A 15,381-nucleotide genomic window follows, 5' to 3' on the forward strand; every position below is an offset into this window, starting at 1 on the left:
TAAATGTTTTTCTTTCAGTAGTATGTGTGTTAGTTATTACAAAATGAATTAATTGATGTTTTCTCTTCTAGAATCCATTCACATCTGATAGTTAAATTTTAAAAATGTTATAGAACCTAAAGGATTTTTTAACCTATCTGTGACTCTGATCTATTTCCATAGTTATCAGTGCACATAGATACATTGTAAAGAGTATAGATTTTTCTGGTCAGCAGATCAGTATTCAAATCCTCTTTGTTTCAATTACAATTTTTATGACCTTAAGCCTGCTATTTAATATAACTAGAACTGTTTCTTCATTCTTAAGGACTCTCCAGAGTCCTCTGATAAGTAGCTCTGGCTGTTTTTTATAGGCAAACATCTGTCTACTTTGTTACATGATTTGAGGGATTTAATTATAATTATCTCCCCAATATTTCTTCCATGGATATCACTTTAGTACTTAAAATTTCCATATTATATTTACTTATGAATTTTTGAAGATTTATTTTAAAATGTATGTTTTTCTGCAGAGGATAAACAGGATATTTTGAAGCCATTATTAGATAATAAAAGTTAAAGTTGATTGAAATTTTTTCTGTCCCCTAAATCCTGAAATAGTACATATGGGTATCTCCAAGGAACTCACTAGACAATGAGAAACTGCAGGCCACAATCCAGACCTACTGAAAGAGAATATGCATTTTTGCCAAATATCAGTGAGTCATCTGCACATTCAAGTTTGAGAAGCACTTATCTGACTTCTTCCTAAAGAAATGGTGTAACTTTTGGCATGGAAGAGTGGTTCAAATCCTCTTCTGGAGAGCGAAGAGGATTACCACAGTAGAGGGGCTTGCACATTCAGATGCACATTGATCCATGGCAGGAAGACAGTCAGCAAGGGAGAAGACAGAAGGAGGATTCCAGAAACAATGTGCAACCCATTTCACACTCTCTAAAGAAAGAGAAACATTGTCTTCATGACAAAGAAATTGGTTGTCTGAAGGAGGGAAAGCTCAGAGAGCAAACAGAAAAAGTTCAATGCTACAGGGCCTATTTTTCATGTTTATTTAAATCTTTATCAAATCAAAAGAACAATTTTTTTCTAGGCTAGTAAAACTGACTAGAAGTCCTAGAACTAGGAGCAAATTTATATATTAGTTCATGTTCATTCTACAAAGCATAAAATGCCTGATCAGTTTTGACAAATAAATCTACTCTAAAAGTCTTATTCCTAAAAAAAGGAAAACTAATATGAACCCTACTTATCAAAAGTATAAATTAAAACCTTGTTTTTTAATAATCATTACACCATAATTGTATAGCAAGGCCATTTTCTTCTTTTCTCAATTTTAGTCTGTAATGTGAATTAAGTCAGTGGATGAGAACAAATTAAAAATAATGAAACTTTGCGAGCGACCTTTGGAAGGTCTACTTGAAGAAGTGCCAAGAAATTTCTGCTACAATGCTGTTTTCTCAGTGATTCACAGCATGGTATCAACAGCATTGCCTCTGGAGAAGTCTTATCACCTCATTAGCTATTTGAAAATGGATGGATTAGAAGTTAGACTGTGAAGTAAAATTGAGTGAATGACAAAAAGTAGTACAGATTTCCTATTAATGATAATAGTGTGTACCGAAGCCATATGAGCCCATATAACTAGTAATTATATTTACGGAAAAGATGATTTGCCAATGCATAATTTAATGTATTTTGTAGTTAAGGAGGAGATATCCTAATATCAGTCCATTTACAGTAATTTTACACTGACGGTTAGTGAAGTAGTTCATTTTTTCAGCAATTATTGATATATCCTGTATCACGTACCCTGCCCAAAGAACTAAGCTAAGCTTTATGGTGGGTACACTTTACAAAAGAAAAAGATTTTATGTGATTGATTATGGTCCAGTTAGGGGAGACATGACATTCTAATACAAAGCATAAGTACTATAAAAGAAATATTTCTGAAGTTCTCAAGAGAGTGAAAAATCAATTACATCTTGGGACATGTCCCAAAGCACAATGGAATGAGTGACCTTGGAATGAAATCTTCAAAAACAGTGCTTGTAATTGGCAGAGTTATGAGAGGAGGGCATTGTAAGCACAGAGAACAGTACAAAATATAGAAAGAAACAAGAAAGGCAGATGGTACTTAAGGGATTGCTGTAGTCTTATTTAGGTGTCAGAAACAGGGATATAGGGCTGGAAAGGTGTTTGGAGACAGGGTTTTCAAACCACACTGAACATCAAAATATTCTGGGGAAATTTTTAAGCATCAAATTCTTGATTCTCATGCTCAGTGTGGTCTAGTGGGTCTAGGATGGGGGCCCTAGACAGGATTCCATTGGAAAAGCTGAGGCCCAGTGTTTTGAAACCATTGAGTTAGGGACAGATTGTAAAGGTAAATGCTAAGACCATTTAAGAAAAATTATTTTGGGTTCAAAGTTAGAAGGAATTTCAGTGCAAAGAGTATAGGCAAGATCACTAAATGGTAATATTCCTACTATGAGATAACAATTTGGGGTAACAAAAATGGAAATGTAAATAAAAGTCAAGAGGTATGACATATTGCTCAGATGAAGAGCTTGATATAGTGACTATTTGGAGGTAGGAGAAGTCCTGGAAGGAGTCTAGATCAATAACGATAGTAAAATTCAAGTTTAAGTGAATGAACAGGGGTACCATTGTCAATATATAAAAATTAAGTGAAATATAACTAAGAAAGATGAAGAAGACACCACAACATCATGGCAGAATAGAGATTAGAATCACATTCTCCTCCAAAAACACCTATTCAAAAATATTTGCTCAAAGGAAGATTTGGAAGTTCCCAAACAGAGTCCCGGGACATTACCATGGACAGTTTTATACTAAGCTTGGTGGTTTGTTGCAGGGAAGAAGAGATGATGAAGGGGAGTATGACCAAGAAAGCAGAAATACTGACCTGTGAAACAGTCTGGGGGTTGGCCATCCAAAGCCCTAGGGGACACCATCTATTTCACTAGGGAAACTTTTCAGAAAGGGAGTGTAGTCAAGCACAGGAGTGTTTGCAGCCCAGGTCACCAGGTGTTCCACGGCCAGTGCAGGCAAGACAAGTTCTCCCATCCTCCTCTTGACTATAAGAGATCAAAAAGACTTCAGTGTCAGCCCAGGTCACAAGTCCTTCCTTTAGAAAGAATCGAGGAAGTACAGTGCTTACAAATCAGGTCCCTTGCGCATGGGCAGTAGTGGTGGAGTCTACAATGGCAGCCATGGCTGGGTGTTGAAACACACAACCCATTCAGGATCCCCTTGCCTTCCAGGGCCAACTGAGTCCTGGAGCTTGAGACCTGTGAGCCAGCCATACCTCACCACTCCTGCCAGGAAACGCTTGCTAGAGCACAATACACCACAGAATGCAGTAGCAAGGAGGCAGGGTGGGGAGTTAGGAAAACTGTAGCACTGTCCATAACTTGCTATAGAAGAGAAGAGAGATGGGAAAGCTGACCTTCACGCCTCAACAGAACTGAGAATGAGTATTTAAGCCCAGCTTCTCTTCCTCCACCCACCTCAAATGTCAAGGCAAGAAGATAAACATAAGAGTGCCCCAACTGCAGACAAACAAAAGAGGCAACATACATTCCTGGGAAGCAAGGGACATCTGAAAACAAGATGGAAAAAGAAAAGGAAAAGACTAGACATTCAGAAAAATATATAAAGGATATAGAAACAGAGTGCCAATCAAAAGACTTTTAAATAATGGTATTAAAAATACTAATTGAGATACTGAATGGTCAAAGACAAATAGGCAGATAAAATGAGATCTAGGAAAAACTATGTGATCAGTGTTGTACAGTTTTTTCCCAAATAAAATATTTCACTTCTTTATGTTCTTCAGGATTCTTCACATTTAAATTTTATATTTTTAGATAAAATTTATAAAATTTTAAATTTCATAATTGAAATCAGCACATTCAATTTTGAGTAATGTTTCCTTCGCTTACATTGTATCATGAACATTTTTCCATGTTGTCATATAATCCCTTTATTGTTTATGAAATATATTACTATATTTTACTTAATCATTGCTCTAACTGTAGTTATTTTGATGGCTTTTAATTTGTTACTACAAATTATATTGCAAGCAGGTTTTCCCTCTTTGGAATTATTTCTTCTGGATTGTTTCTAGAAATTGGATAACTAAATTACTGGGCTCTGTTTGCCTGCAGCAAACACCTATAGAGGAAAGGGGAGACATTTTCCTTCTTAATAAAGAAATTCTCTAGTGAACATCAAATTTCTGAAGTTAAGTAAATTTAGTAACAAATCACATCCCATTTTTATAGATAAAAATTAAGGCTCATCGTAGTTCCTATGTCATGTAGCAAGTTGGGAGGATTGATTTGATTCCAAACCCCATGCTTCTTTAACTACAACATAAGGAATGCTAATTCTCCTGATTTCCACTAGAGAGTTTCATATTGATACTTTTCTGGAAAAGATAGAAAAATTTCAGTAGAGAGAAACAGTTTTATCCAAAGGGTTGGAACATTCTTATATAAACAGAATTTATATGAACATTGGCAAGATTGAGGAGGGAATATAGGTGGAATTTGATAGACATGCAGCAGTGATTTGGAAAGGCAAATCTAGAAAAGGTAGGGAAAAAGCAGCTCTGGGTAGACAAAACTCGGTAAGAATCCTCACATAGTTAGGGTAGGGAAGTCTAGGATTTGGCAGATGAGTAGGAAAAAGGCAATTGGAAATCACCTAGAAGAACTTGATCCTCTTGGTAAATTTTGTCCTGAACTTTTTCTCCAAATTCTATTTTATAAGAATAAAAAGCAAAGCATACATAATATTGAAATCCACCATTTTAAAGTGTACAACTCAATGGAATTTACTACATTCGTGATGTTTTGCCACCATCACTCAAATCTAGTTCTAGTTCTTTGTCACCTAAAAAAGAAACTCATACTCATTAAGTACATTTTCCTTTCTTTTTATAGGCAGTTAGAGATCAGCAGCTCAGGTTGCATTTTTTTTTTAAATAGCTGTAAAAAAAGCTTCCTGCTGAAAAAAATCAAGATCATCTCCAAGTTTCCCAGTCATTTAATTTATCCCTTCTGCAAAACTCTCTCTTTAAATCCAGCCACTAGATCAAAAGCAGCTTTTCAGTGAAGCCATTCTCTGGCCATTCCTTAAGTAAAGACTGATAGAGACCAGAAATTTGATGAACCAGGTTGGTTAAACACCTGTTCTTGATGTAAACGAAGAGAATACCATTCCAAACATGATATAAGATTCTGTTGGGAATGTACTTTATTAAGTCTTTACCGTTCATGCACATAAAATCCCTGACAAAACTTAGTGTGGGTAGGGAAGAATCTCTTGTAATAATTGCTTAAAAGTAGAGAAGTCCGTGATAAAACGTTAACTCAAGATTTATTGTTTCTAGACAAGACATACAGAAAGCACTTAAAATATTGAAAAAATATTGCATGGTAGTGGACAAAAGAAACAAAGAGCAATAGGAAGAAAGAATTGAAAAAAGCCAAAGTAATTAAAGCTTAAGTCTTTTAAAAACATTAATGTAATAGAAGCTACAGCATAGACCACCATTGGAGCAGAGAGTCCCACCTCCAATAGAAAAACAGAAACTGATAATTGATTTTCTTCTCCAATCGACAACGTTCCATTCACAGTAACTGCAGAAACCCACCAGATGGTCTGAGTGGAGAACAATAAGCAGGATGATATGAGGGAATACAAATCAGTCACTTTTATTGCACCGTTGCTTGGAGTTTGATGGGGATGGCAGACAGCAAAGAGTTTTTTAGTATGCACATGAGAGCTTTCATTTGGGAACCAATTTATTTTGATATTTTACCTCAAACATCAAAGTAATACACAGAACCAAAGGTTCTCAGCAGGTTTTCATAACTTATCCCCAGAATGGGATAAGATTCAGTCTCATCACCCCTCAGTTTACTATTCATTGAAAGGGAGAACAAGATGACTAACACCGTGAGATAAGTGGGCCAAACATTTAAAAGAATATTCAAAACACAAACTTTTTGGAAAATTCCAGTAGGCAGAAGAAAAGACAACTTCGACTTTAAAATAGCCTCCGTAGGGCCTCCCCTGGTGGCACAGCGGTTGAGCTCTGGGCTGCGAAGCTGCCTGCAGTTTCTACAGCACGGTTCGATCCCTGACCGCCGGTGAGGGATGGCGTGCAGACCTCTCCTGTCTTGCCCGCTGTTCCCCTCAGCAGTATATTTTGGTCCATCTGCCTGTTCTGTTTCCTGCTCTGGCTCTGGTGAATTCTCTCACCTGCCACACTTCTGACTGTACCCATGCTTGTATAAATAAATAAATAAATCGTAAAATAGCCTCAGTACAGTTTTTTCATGGACAAAATAATCTCAAATATTTACCATTAGAATAACAGCCAAGGTCATATTATCTTCCCAGAAAGAATCATGATATAGAAATTTAGGTAAGTAGTCCTTAACCTAAGAATCTTGGCAGGCTCCAACATTCTTTTGAAGGTGGGTGCTTAAGAATTTGTAATACATCTTCCTAAAGATGATTTACAGAATAAGTACCCAGGTCAACCTCCAAGTTGAGAATGTAATGCTAAACTCATTCTGAGGTTTTGGTTTGGGGTCAGAAAATAAAGGAATGAGTAAAGGGAGGAAAAAATAAGAGATTTTCATCCTGTTGCAGCATTTGTGATCAGTTTAAGGTAAAATTTTCAAATAAGCAAAGTTGGTGATTGATTTGCGGCACACACTAGAGTCCTTAGAGTCACATAAAACTCAGTGTCCTCAGGCTGCCCTAAATATTTCCCTTCCTACCACTGTGGGATCTCAAGCAGGCCTGACCTACTTTCTTAACATGATGCAAAGCTCAAAATTTCGTATTTTACTTATTCCTTGCAGATAAATCACTTTATATGCCAACATCCAGCAGAAGATAATCTGCTTTAAGCCCATCTTAATATATATAAATGACCATAATTTCTTACTCCTTGTATAGATATTTAAATTATAAAGGAGAATTGTTATTAATCCAAGGAGATCAATAATCAATGGATTTTATTTGTGTTAATAACATGAGGTGAAAATAATCTGGGCAGACCAAATTTTTTCCTGAACTGAATGAAGATCATCAAACATGTAAGTTACTGTTGAATGATTCTCCCTTTCTTCCTTGGTTGTTACTTTTTGTGTTAAAAGTATAACAACTTTATAGGAATATGGTGACTCCTAAGGCAGCGTCAATGATGACATGGCTTCAGGGGCTCTAGATGAGGCAAGGATAGGGATGAACAATCCTGCTTTGTAAGGCAGGCGTTTTAAAGTTGGAAAGATTGAATACACTCTTAGTTTTAAAAATGAATTTAGCAGTGCATATGGGTAAGATGTTCACTTTTTTGGTCTGATTAAATCCCAATGAATCATCAGCAGTACAAAAATGTATACACAGCATTTGGCAATAATAAACTGTAGGATGGCAGAATAATTTAATGTAGCTTTTGTGTGAAACAGAGTTATGTTTCCTCCACTGAGGTTACTTTTGTTGGAATGCACTTTAAAAAGTCATGAAAAGGCAATTTAAACATTAAATTGCCAGAGCAACAGATTGCTTTGATGTTATGTATTACTGAGAAACACAACTCAAAATTTCAACAAGAAAAGATGTGCCATTAGTCAAAATTTATAAAAAAAATTGAAATTCATTTATTTAGTATCCTCACTATTGCCAAATCTCTAAGGTTTTGGTATCAAGTGTAAAGTAGAGATGAAGATTTAGGTTAATCAAGTAAGCATGAATTTACTTCTCTGAGAAGCACCGCCCAGGCAATAAATGTATCAGAGAAGTGTATGATGTCCTCACAAGTAAACAGTAATGAATACATTCCCTTCAAGCGCCAATGGTTTATTCATTCTAATTTCTTAAGCATGGCCAATTTGGAGTAGAGTCCCATGACATCATCCAAAATGGCTGTCCTCTGAGGACAATTCTATCTATTGTGTAGGAGTTTCCTTTTCCTTCTTAGTGATACATTTCTGGAGATTCTGCTCTTAGGAAAATAATTCTGCTAATAATAATGGACACAATATATTGTATATAAATTATGTGTTAGGTTTGGTGACAATTGTGTTACGCATAGTGTCTCATTTTTATTCTTACAGCCCCATGAGGTATGCTTTTTAACATTTTCATTTTATAAATCAGGAAAATGAGACTTAGTGAAGTTGCGTCTCCCTAAGGTCACACAGCTGGAAAGAGGCGGAACAGACATTAGAACCCCAGTCTGTCAGAGCAAATCAAGCTCTAAATCCATTGTCTTAAAAGTGGGTACATGCACATTAGAAAGTGTGCAAGAAGATTCACTTGGAAGTTAATAGTAAAATAGACTTAAGTAAAAATGAAAACCCAAAGTTTACCAATAGTTAAGTACAGAGTTTGACACAAGGACCCTCATTAGATCTGCATGTCCAAAGGTCAAATACTACACGTTACCTGACTTAGTCTCAGGGAAGTTTGGGCATTTTGTTATGTAGAGAAGGAAATAGTGCTCTCTATTGCTTTTAGCTTATTGCCACATGTTATAATTTCAATGTACTCATTTGTAGTACATTTGTGGATTACGTTATACAGTGTTAAATGGACAGGTTGTTTAAGGAAACAGGTTATAGGTAATATTAAAATGTAAGAGCAAGCGATCAAGAAAAAATGGGGCTGCTATTTCTAGGATGAGCTTTGAAAAAATCACTCATAAACGGAGTAAAGATGATGGTGCAAAAGAATGATTGGAACATGGCTAAGATTTTTTAATTTTTATGGAATCAACTTGAAATGCAGCTGTAGTATATCCACTAACAATCCCACTCTACATGTACATTGTACCTTGAGCCATTAGCTATTGATAATATGAAGCCTTGTTGATTAGCAAAACATTAAAACTTAAGCACTTTGAACATTAGCATAAATCCCTACAAGTACTTCAACAATATTTAAAATCATTAACTCTGTATGTAACATTTGATAACACTTCTCTGAACTTAATCATAACTATTTAGAAGCCTCTTTTGAAGTTTCTTAATATATTTGTTTATACCCATGACATAAATATGAATGCATATATTAAATGTACTGTTTTTTTTTTTTTTAAACTCAACTGGGTGCCTAAGCAAAAACATTTAAAGATCAGTCTTCTAAATAACTAGCACTGTGTTGTTTATGAAAAATGAGGCTTAAATTGTTCTGTGAAAGGGCATTTTAATATTAAGAGAATGAAAACATGGTGCAGGAATAGGAACAAGAATTATCAATGACCCATTTAAAACTCTTCAACTTTTCAGCTTCTCCTTCAGTCTTTTTTATTTTTCTTAGTAATCTTCAATGTTTTCAATGCAGCCTTATGCATCAGGACTACTCAAAACAGTACTGGAATGATAGCTTCATTATACTATTTTCTTGAGGAAGTATTTTCTAATGCATTAAAATATAGGTGAACTTGTCTGCTAGCGCCTGCTTGTAAAATCTTATATTTCAGATTATTGTCTTTACTTACATATCTGTTAGTTTGATTTTCTGCATTTTCTACTCTATGAAGGACTTATATGTAGCTGATTTTCTTTGGCAATTGTGAAGTAATTAGACATATTTTTTACATTAACACTTTTGTGTTATAGAAAACATTTTAAAACATAATCTAGACCATGTATATTAACTTGCCTCTCTCATATATGACATAATAGCCAAAACTCTTGAGCCAATTTCACCTAATAGTGTTAGTGCTATTGTACACTTGGAAGAGTTCCTTGAGTTGCAGCAATGATGCCAAAATCCTTGCCAAAACTGATGTACAAGTAGCAAGCAGAAAGAGGAGCAAAAGGCAGAGTCAATGAGAGTTGATATATTCACTAGGGCCAGACATATGTGGCAAGAAAGAAATGGGGAGAAATGGCACCTGGGAGATCCAGAAGTATATGTTAGGTTGATATATTGCCAGGTAAAAACCCAGAGTCTCAGAGGAGAGTGGCAGAAAGGAACAGTGTTTTCGGGTTAGAACAGTAGCACCTGAGAGTCAAACCACAAAATGAACAGATATAATGATACAAAGGCCTTTGAAAATCAAGACCAAACCCAAATTCAAAAGTTGGACTATAAAGAAAATGTTTGTTGTGATGTAGCAAGGCCAGAACTACGATAACTGGCATCAGGTACAACTTTCATAATATTGGTAGTGTTCGAACTGACTTGATGCTTAACTGCCAAGACGTGCATCTGGATCGTATATCTCTTATTTGATTGCCTCAGAGTCAGCAAGTGGGTTGGGATTAATTGACATTACTGTGGAAGCAGATGGTAAGTTCACCCCCAAAATATGGTAGGGAGTTGTTAATCAGAGGGAAGGTTTTGCTAATTAGGACTATGAAGTGATGCCAAATTTGTGGTTACTTTAGTTTATCGTTCCCAACTTGAATTCCAGCTATGTCCAGTGTAAATGGTTATTATAACTACTTTTACATATCATCAGTTTTGACAATAAGATATTACTAGAGGGACTCCCTGGTGGTGCAAGGGGTTAAAGCACTGCACTATAAAGCAATCCGTAGCTTCGGCAGCATGAGTTCAATCCCTGGCCGGCCAGGGAGCAACCCACATGGCAAGGCAGACATCTGCTGTCTCACCCGCTGCTCCCCTCAGCAGTATATTTCAGTCAGTCTGCCTGTTCTGTTCCCACTCTGTCTCTGGTGAATCCTCTCACCCCACCTCCCCCGTGTCTTTGGCCTGTGCCCCAGCTCTTGTATATATAAATGGATGAATCTTAAAAATATATATATATATATATATATATATATATATATAAAATACTAGATCTGATGCACAGGCTCTATTTGTCAGGGTTCTCCAGAGAAACAGAACCAAGAGGAGATAACTACCTTTGTCTCTATCTCTATTTTTATCCCCATATCCTTTTTATTTTATTTTATTTTTTTTTTAAGAAGTGGCTCATGTTGAACACATGAAATAAGACATTAAGGGAAATGGGTATGGAGAGAAATGGGAAGATAGAAGATATTTAGAAGATAGTCTCAATAAGATGTGGTGAATAAATAGATTTGGGGAAAGTAAAGAAGAAGCTGTATGGGCATTTGACTTGTTGGAGATGTAATTCCTTAGAAGGAGTAGTTATGGGAAGATGAGTTTATGTTTTTAATATGAGATGCTTGGGATACTGGTTATAGTTGCTCAGTGGATAAATGGATATATATTTATGTGGACAAAAGGATATAAAATCAACTATTTGGCCTGGTCAAAAATCAAAGAATGATCTCTGACCCTCATCAAGACAAATAAAAATCCTGTCTGCTCAAACTTGGAAATCTATTCTGAATCTCATCTTTTCCCCTATCTCATTGCTACCAATTTAGTCCAAATCACCACCATTTCTTGTCTGGATTACAGCAACAACTTCCTAACTGGTCTTTCTGCTTCTAACATTGAATGAACTACCACCTTGGTCTATTATGAATTCATTATTATAGCGCTAAAAACATAAGCCATATTCAGAAACTGGAGGACATTATGTATTATGAAATAAACACAGAAAAAAAAAACTGCATGATCTGACAACTTATTTGTGGAATCTAATAAAGTTGGATACATAGGAGTATAGAGTATAATGGTTTACCAGGAGTTGGGGGCGGGGGGATGTGGAGGAAATGGAAGATGTTGGTCCAAGTATACAAAGTTGCAGTTCTGTAGGATGAATAAATTTAGAGATATAATGTACAGCATAATGATGAAAGTTGATAATAGTGTGTTGAATATTAGAAATTTGCTAAGAGTACATTTCAGGCACTCATCACACATAAAACAATGGTAACTATATGAGGACATAATAAGTTTTTTAGCAGTGATTATTTCACTGTGTATATGTATATCAAATGATTATGTTGTACACCTGAACATATAACTTTTATTTCCTAAAAGTTTAAGAAAAACAAACCATATCATATTATGCCTCTGCTGAAAAATCCCAAAGTGGCTCCCCATTTCACTCATAGTAAAAGGCTGATCCCAATGATGGCCTTCAAGTTTCAAGATGAATGCCCTACTCCACTGCCCAACCTAATACTCTTCCCCTCACTCACTCTGTTCACATCATACTGGTCTTGATATTTCTCAAACCTGCCAGACACGTTCCTGTCTTTTCTCTCTGCCAGGAATATATATCCCCCCAGATACTACATGACTCACTTCCTCATTTCAGTCAGGTCTCAACCTGATTCCTCATGAAACATTCAGTAGTAACATAATATAAAATTGATCACATAATTTGCTTTATTTTTCTTATACCACTTATGATCAACTGATGTATTTATTTGTACCTTCACTTAGAAAAATGCAAACTACATGAAAGACTATCTTGTTTACATCTCTATCTCCAGCATTTATTTTATTAGAATATGGCTAGTGATTTCAGTCACAAGGGTGGATGAATTACCCATAAACTATTAAAACATGAGAATAGGTTCTAGTAGGAAGCACTGAAAGAAATATACATTTAGTAATTGAACAGTGTGGGGGAAACCCTGAAGCTGAAAAGCAGTGAGAAAGGCAGAGAAGAGAGAAGAGATGCCTGGATCACCAAAAAAAAAAAAAAAAAAAAAAGGAAAAAGGGAATTTCCAAAAGGAAATAAATGAAAAAAAAAGTAATATTCTAATACTCTCCCTTCATTCATTCTGCCTTTTTTCCAGACTCAATGGGGCTTTCTATACAAGCAATACAAGTAAATTAAAGTTGACCAGAACAGCATTGAGACCAAAGTCAATAGTCCCAAATTGTTTAAAATTGTTTTATAAAATAGAAATATTGGGTAATTTAGAACTAAAATGGCAAGGTGTTGGAGATGAATACTTAGTTTAGATATATTTTATATTATAATTAGGATCTTTTCTTTTTTTTTATTTTTTTTTTTATTTTTTTATTTTTTTTTAAATTTTTTTTTTTTTATAGAGGCATGCTTTATTTATTTGTTTGCTGGTTTGTTTGTTTGTTTTGTTTATACATGCACTGGGTACAGTCAGAAGCACGGGAGGGTGAGAGAATTCACCAGAGCCAGAGCGGGGAGCAGAGCAGGCAGAAGGACCGAAGTACACTGCTGAGGGGAGCAGCGGGCGGCAGGAGAGGTCTGCACGCCATGTGGGACCCTCCTCTGGTGGCCGGGGAGCAGCCGGGGATCGAACCGGCGCCACAGAGGCCGTGCGCAGTTTCGCAACCCAGCGCTCAACCGCTGCGCCACCGGGGAGGCCCATAATTAGGATCTTTTCAAAGAGTACACTAGATTCAAGAATGTTTTCATTTTTGTGAATAAATAGAACCACTGGACTGAAATGATTAAGCAAATTGAAACGTTCCATACAATTTTTTATTAGCAGTAATGAGAGATTTTTATTATCTGCTGGGATTCATAAAAACTTACCTTAGAATCTAGTCATTTTGAGAGTAATTGCAACATCGATTGGACAAGAGCATTTGTGTATGTATGCATTTGAGAGGCAGTGGAATTACTTGTTGGAAAGATTGATAGAGACAAGAGATACATAGATAAGTAGATGGTGAATAGATACACACATATATAATATATAGATGACAGAGAGAGAGAGAGACTGGGGTAGCTGAGAGCCAAGTTTCAAGGGACAGAGACAAGTTCAGGGATATTCCATACTAAGCTGTGGATACCACTGAGCCATTGACAGCCACTGACCTATTCAACCCTTTTCAAATGAAGCTCCTATAAGATTGGGAGACAGAGAAAATAAGGGAGATGGTAAGAGTCATCTCACATAATTAAATCTCTTGTCAATTGCTGGCGACTTTTGCTAACTCAACACTGAGTTGAGTTTTTCTCTGAAAGATGGTAGTGGTGGTGAAGGGCAAATACTGAGGAAGGACAATATTTCCTTAAATACTGTAGGACGTGAGATAATTTGCTTCAGCTGGCAAATAGAAATAAGATGACATGGTCAAGAAAGGACAGTATAAACTCACAAATGAGGCTTAAAGGGAAATAAGGAATAAGACCAAGTATTAAAAGCAGAAAACACTGAGTAAAGGTTTATATTAATTTAATTTTGCAAAAGTGATAAGTGAGATGTTGTGTCTATAATTTGTCTACTCCAAAGGTAGCTTGTATGCTGAGGTTTCCTTGCCCTCTAGTAAAATATACTGTAAACAAACATTTAAGTAGGCATGACATAATAGCACTGTGCTGGGCACTGTGGAGGTTCAGCTGGAAATGCGCTTCACTGGACTATAGTATAATGCTTCAGAACGTAACCAAGGGGAAAGCCAGGAATCTTAAGGTTATCACCTTTGGAAGATAAATGACAAGAAAAATCGCACCTACTCTCCAGATAGTAGAAGTTGAAAGAGACCTATTATCAATCATACTCTGTATACAGTGGATTTTTTTAATTTTGTAGGAGATATACCGGTTTACTGATCTTGTCAGTTACAATTATGAAACATCTATTCTCTGTCATCAGTGCTCCCAACTGTGCTACTTCTGATATCCCTTCCATGTTAAATAACACATACCTTAAAGCCATCTTGCTCAGATGTCAGAGCTTTCTATTCACTAGTTGCTTTCTTGATAAGGGGAGAACCCCCATAAAAAACACTACCCAGTACTTCATAACATTAGAGTATGTAGGCAAAAAAACCTGCTCCGTTTCCTTGAGTCCACATGAAGCAGTATGTGGTACGGGAGTCACTGGGCTACCTAGACAATCAAAAACTGAAGAAATATTTAACCCAGAGAAGGGGTATTGTTCTTTCTAAGAAATTATCAGGCAGATAGGAGGGTCACTGAGATTATGTTGTACACTGCCTCATTTTATAATGAGGAGAATGCTGAAAGATTTAATTCCATTAAGCAAGATTATAAAAATCTGTGTTAAGATGTGATGCAGTAACATTGCAATGTAATTTGACGGGAATCAGGTGATATAAGAGGTGTATCCTTATTATAACTGATGACATGGGTATCAACAGTTCTTTGCAGGCTAGTGGAAAATGAACTTAAATATATATCTCACCTTAAGAAATTTGAAACCCAATGTTATTATTCTACTGACAAATTAACTACATTGCCATGAAAGCTTTTGATTTTTTTTAAGCCAATGATCTTGCTTAATTACTTTAGTAGAAGGGAATAATCTGTTTATAAAAATGGTGGAATGAATATTAGGAAGGGAGAATAGAAGTTTGAGATACATGAAAACAATGTCATTTCTTTTTCTAAATAAATGTACAGCTTCTGATTCAGAGACATCACATATCAGAATTCTGCAAGATTTTATAGATAAGATTGCTCAACCAGTTTGTTCATTAT

This window comes from Talpa europaea (assembly GCF_964194135.1).
Source record: "Talpa europaea genome assembly, chromosome: X".
Classification (NCBI taxonomy): Eukaryota; Metazoa; Chordata; class Mammalia; order Eulipotyphla; family Talpidae; genus Talpa; species Talpa europaea.